A 6,057-nucleotide genomic window follows, 5' to 3' on the forward strand; every position below is an offset into this window, starting at 1 on the left:
ACCTGTAGGGACAGTTAGCACTGACCAGATCCATTGATTAAAAAATGGGAGTGTGAGGTGACAAGTCAAAGAGAATGAGTCCCTATAGCTTTTGGGCAAAACAGTTCAAAACCAGTTAGTGTGAACTTGCTTCACAGTACTCTGAAGTGCTCTGGTGTTAGCAGAACGGCTGTATTATCAAACATCTCATTCATTAAACAGGTAATGTAGAATCCACTACTCTATTATAGTGCCCTAGGCTTTTATATAGCAGTAAATTTTATCTACAGCCACACCAGGTGCCAGATACATCCCATGCCTCTGCACTCTGAAAGGACAGTGGAGTTAGGGCACAGTAGAAGGAACTGTGAGGGGGAAGGATTCATGTTTGAGTACAACTAAGGGACCTGGCCACTTACCTGAACTCTTATCCATCTTAATCTTCTGGTACTACAACTTGAAGCTGTTCTATTTCTAATTTTGGGAAGGACCTGATGTACATAACTAAATATGAAGTCATGTTCAGGTCAACATATTAACAAAAAATCATACTGTGTTAATTTGTTTCAGAGTACCATGGAATATGAAGCTCGTGGGTCAGTTTACCAGCTTGGTGACTTGGTTTATATAAAAAAGAGACTTCCTGTTGCACTGGATGGCTACTGTGTGACTCAGCTGTTTGGAATTTGCTGTTCCATGTAATAAACTTGCAATCATTAATTCTTCTTGTCCTCTTTTTATTGAAGTGAGTATTAGATTTCATTGGATTGCAGTGTAGCATTGCCTCATTCCAACTGTATTCAAAGAAAATAAAATCAATCCTCTGAATATCTAAAACCTGTAATCCAACAGTGCATTTTGTATTTGTAGTATCTCTAATAGGGTCATGCATGATAAGCTTGCCCCTTTGACTATACTGTCTGTTTCTCCAGTATTTCAGAGTACGTCTCTGAAGCACCACAGTAAGATACTGAAATCATGGACACTTTAATGACTTAATTTTTATTTGAATACCTGAGGGCTGGAGTATAATTGATGAATCCAAAGTGCTTTGAAAAGGCAGAACAAATACTGGGGTTAAGTGCAGGCATTATTTGATCTGATTTTTTTTTTCCTTTGCTGTACTGGCTATTGTAAAGTACAAATGAGTCATTCACGAGATATTCTGAACATCTGCCCTTTTTATTGAATTTGTGCATTTAAACCTGTGGTGCAGTCAATTGTGCTTGCATTGTATGGAGTGATGTGGTTTTGGGCAGAGAAATTGAGTATTAAGCAGTTACTTCCTTAGGAAAAAAGTGCATAGTAAAAGCCAGGGGCTGGGGCTGTGCACTAAGTTGAGATTCTTCAACACAGTGTCCCACAGCATTGGCTCCCTTAAGCCCTTTATTAGTCCTGCTTCCCCATGTTGGCTGCTCTGTCCTAGTACCATGGTTTGGGTATCACTTCAGTTATGCTGGTACAGCCCTATATGAACTGGATTTGGGAACTCCTATACAGAAACAAATCATGAGAAACCTGTAGGGTTTGGTTGTGGGTTGTTGTTTTGGGTGGGTTTTATGGGGGTTGTGACTGCATATGTTCCTGGTTTGGGCTGTATTAACAGAAGCTTGGCTAGTAGGTAGAGGCAAGTGTTGCATTATTTGGCAAATGTTAGACCATGTCTACAGTAGAGTGTCTAGTGGCCAACTAGGGGAAGAGCATGAGTAAACTGGGTGGGTGGGGGGCTCATGGAGGGTCTACAGGCTGATTGGGACTGAAGCACTCACCCCATGAGGTGATGCAGAGGCAACTGGGCTGGTTCAGCCTGGAGGATGTTCAGCTGTGTGGTGTGGTTGATGCACTGGAAGGAAGGATTGCCATCCAAGGGACCTTGACAGGCTTGAGAGGTGGGTCCGTGTGAACCGTATGAAGTTCAGTAAGGGAAAAATCCTGCACATGGGTGGGTGTGATCCTGAGCACAACTACAGGCTGGGTGCAGAACGCAGTGAGAACTACCCTGAAGGAGAAGGGCTTGAGGGTGTTGGTTGATGGAAAACACCCCATGAGCCAACAATGTGTGCTTGCAGCCCAGAACAATGCTCTGGCCTGCATCAAAAACAGTGTGACCAGCAGGTCAAGGGAGAAGATTCTGCCCCTCCACTCAGCTCTGGTGAGACCCCATCTGCAGTACTGTGTCCAGCTCTGGGTTTGCCAGTACAAGAATGACATGGACCTGTTACAGAGTCCAGAGAGAGGACATGGAGATGATCAGAGGGCTGCAGCACTACTTCTGTCAAGACAGGCTGAGAGAATTGGGCTTGTTCAGCCTGGAGAAGAGAAGGCTCTAGGAAGACCTTATTGCAGCCTGCCAGTACCTAAATAGGCCTACAGGAAAGCTAGAGAGGGGCTGTTTATCAGGGAGTACAGTGACTGGACAAGGGGTAATGGCTTTAAACTGAAAGAGGGGAGGTTTAGGTTAGGCATTATGAAAAAGTTCTTCCTTGTGAGGGTGATGAGGCCTGGGGACAGGTTGCCCAGAGAAGCTGTGGTTCATTTATTCTGAAAATGGTGTTGATAGCACAGGACTGTTTTTGCTACTGCTGAGCAGCGCTTACACAGAGCCAAGGCCTTCTCTGCTTCTCACCCCACCAGCAAGTAGGCTGGGGGTGCACAAGTTGTTGGGAGGGGACACAGCTGGGACAGGATCACAGAATCACAAGGTTGGAAGAGACCTCTAAAGATCATTGAGTCCAACCATTCCCATCCTATGCTAAACCATATCCCTAAGTACCTCATCTACCCTTTTTCTGAACACATCCAGGGAAGGTGACTCAATCCCCTCCTTGGGCAGCCTGTTCCAGGCCCTCACAACTCTTTCAGTAAAAAAATTGTTTCTAATATCCAATCTGACCCTGCCCTGGCACAGCTTTGTGCCATTTCCCCTTGTTCTATCTCCTGTCACCTGGCTGAAGAGACCATCGCCCACCTCTCTACAACCTCCCTTCAGGTAGTTGTAGGTGGTGATAAGGTCTCCCCTCAGCCTCCTCTTCTCCAAGCTAAGCATCCCCAGCTCCCTGAACCATTCCTCATATGATTTGCCCTCCAGCCCCTTCCCCAGCCTGGTTGCCCTTCTCTGGACTTGCTCGAGGACCTCAATGTCCTTCTTATGGTGAGGAGCCCAGAACTGGACACAGTACTTGAGGTGTCGCCACCAATGCTGAGTACAGGGGCACAATTACCTCCCTAGACCTACTGGCCACACTGTTTTTGATACAAACAAGCTAACAGCTTGTTGTTGACAGCTGACCAAAGGGATGTTCCATATCATATGGCATCATGCTCAGCATATAATGCAGGGGGAAGGAGGAGAAAGGGGGGACATTTGGAGTGATGGTGTTTGTCTTCTCACGTCACTGTTAGGCATGATGGAGCCCAGCTTTTGGGGGATGGCTGAACACCTGCCTGCCTACTGGAAGCGATGAATGAATTCCTTGTTCTGCTTCGTTTCAACCTATTACTCTGTCTTGATCTGAACCCACAGGTTTTCTCCCTTTTACCCTTCTGATTCTCTCCCCCATCCCACTGTGGGGAGCAAGCTGTGTGGGGCTGAGCTACCAGCTGGGGTTAGCATACATCAACACTGTACCATAGGCAAGTCATGCTGTGCTCGCATGATCAGCTGTGGCCTCCTCCACCCCCAACAGATTTCAAGAATAACATCTATTTGGACCTTGCAACTGGTTAAGTAAGACTGATAACTAGGTGGTAATTTGCACGGTGGGGAGCTAGCTTAGGTTCCTCAGCTGTATTTCTGTAGTAACTTGCTCCTCTGTAAAATGCACAGAAGAGCTCTCCTTCACTGCTTATTGGAAACTTTTGGTCCCTGGAGCATCCCAAATGCCACCTGTGGAACAGGAGAGATTAATAATATTGGAATGTAAAGGTAACTCCTGGCCTGAAACTCTTTCTGAAAATCCCACTGCAAAACCCACAGCCGAAATTGAGGACCGAAAACAGAGGTGACAGGAACAATTAGAAGCACAGAAAAATTTCTGCAAGAAAAGGAAGTGAAAGCTCAGTTCCCATCATCAGCCAGAGAGGAGACAAATGAGGAGTGACATGGCAAGGTATAGAAAGTAATGAGTGTGTTTAGAAGAGTAAATCCAGTGCTTATCCATCCTCTTGTAATAAAAAGGAGCAAGCAGGGAGACTCAATTACGCTGAGAGGCAATACATTTAAGCTGCAGAGGGGAAATTTGGCTTTTTTAACATTTAATCAACTCCTGGAAAGAGTTGTCACAGCTTAGAGCGTGCGGTTAGAGTCAGCCCTGCCGGCTCTTGGGAAGGGAGGCACGTTCAGGGCTGCACACCTTCCTGCTAAGTAACTCGCCTTGAAAATCAGTTTAGGCTGGCCCAGGACCTCCTGCACTGAAAGCCTGGCCTGCTTGAGCTGGGCTCAGCAAGGCATTGCTCAGCAGAGTGTGCAGGTAGGGACCTGGAAATGCGCTTGCTGGTGGGGGAGCAAGTGCCGCCCAGCCTCGTGACGTGCCGCGCCGCTCACCAACCGGCCAGAGCATGAAGCACACAGGGAAAATCCTCCGGGTGCTTTACTTCACTCTGTGCTCAGGTGCCTTGGATGGCCCCACTCCCTTCTCAGCTCCCACAGGGGAGAGCACACTTACTAAATCTCTGGGTAATGGCAAGCTGGGAGGGATGGGAAGTGCTGGAACAGCACTCAGAATGGGCCTGGCGAAGATACATCTGGCAAAAAACATGTAGGGCTGACAGAGAATGAAAGGAAGGTATTGCACGTACTGAAGGGTAATCAGCTGCGGCTTTGCAGCAAAGGGGATGGGTAGCTGTAGACAGTTGAATATCACAGAACACGAGCATACGATGTGGAAGGACTAAGAAGCCATAGCAACTCTGACATGGGAGGTGCTGCACTACTGGCTGCAGGGATGACTTCATTTGAAGAGTAGTACTGGAGAGGGAAGAGGGGGACCAGCAGGAGGGAGCCTAGCAGAAGGGAAGTAAAGAAGTTAGAGAAAGTTGGTGCCCTGGGTGAAGAAGAGTTGGTTTACAAGAAGGAAAGTTTGAAAGGGGAGTGACAAAATGTTTCATTTTAAGCTCACCACTCCCGGCAGTCCAGGGATGGATACTGCCAGGAGAGGTAAGCTTGAAGTGAAGCAAGATTGGCGTTAAATCTGACAGTGAGGAGAACAAAGCACTGACTGACAGGCACTTACCTTTTCTTGGTCATAAGGGTTCTCCAGGGGGACTGACACCTTGCTTCAAGTTACACAAGTCCCAGCTCTGAAATAAATGCAACCACCGTTTCCTAAGTGTTACATCACAGTGCAACCTTAATTCCTAATTTAATGGAAGATTAGTAGCACTGTTTTGCTCAGTGTCTAGTATACTTCAGACAGAAGCTGCTCTGGATACTTCTGGAGAAGTGGAAGATTCAGACACCCCAGCACCTTACATACGTCTAACTCAGGTCACTAACCTCTGTGACAAAATGGCACCTGATGCCCAGAGCAGTATGTACGTGGAGCTGCAGGGCAGCCCTGGGAAGGACATTGCTTCTGGAATGCTCACGTAAAATGGGAGAAAACATGCTGGCCTGGAGAAGGAAGCATACGGATTACAGACAAAAGTGTGTTTGTGGCCTGCGGGGTCAGACTGTGCACTGACTGGAGTCCCCTGGAGATGCAGAGAGGTTTCAGGTGAAAGGCAGTGTGGACTGACCAACAGCTGGTGAGATAACTGCCATGTATGCCTGACGTGAAATACCATCCAGGAGCTAAAAACACATTGGCTGACTGCATGCCTCACCTTCACACATCTCAGCAGGTCACGAGGCAGAACTAGCTGTGGAAATTGCAAACCTACCTGTTGGAGATTTAAAACCACTTGTTTTGCACACCCAGTTTGGCAGGTGATACTCAGCTGCTTGACAGGTTGCCCAAAAGCTGCCAGCGTCCCATTCCAGCTCTCCTCGTGCATGTGAGGCTGCCGAATGAACTCCAGCTACCAGACAGATATGGTTATTGCTCCAAACACAGCAACAAACTGTTTCTTTGCTGGGGT

The sequence above is a fragment of the Gallinula chloropus genome (assembly GCF_964237585.1).
Source record: "Gallinula chloropus genome assembly, chromosome: 1".
Lineage (NCBI taxonomy): Eukaryota > Metazoa > Chordata > Aves > Gruiformes > Rallidae > Gallinula > Gallinula chloropus.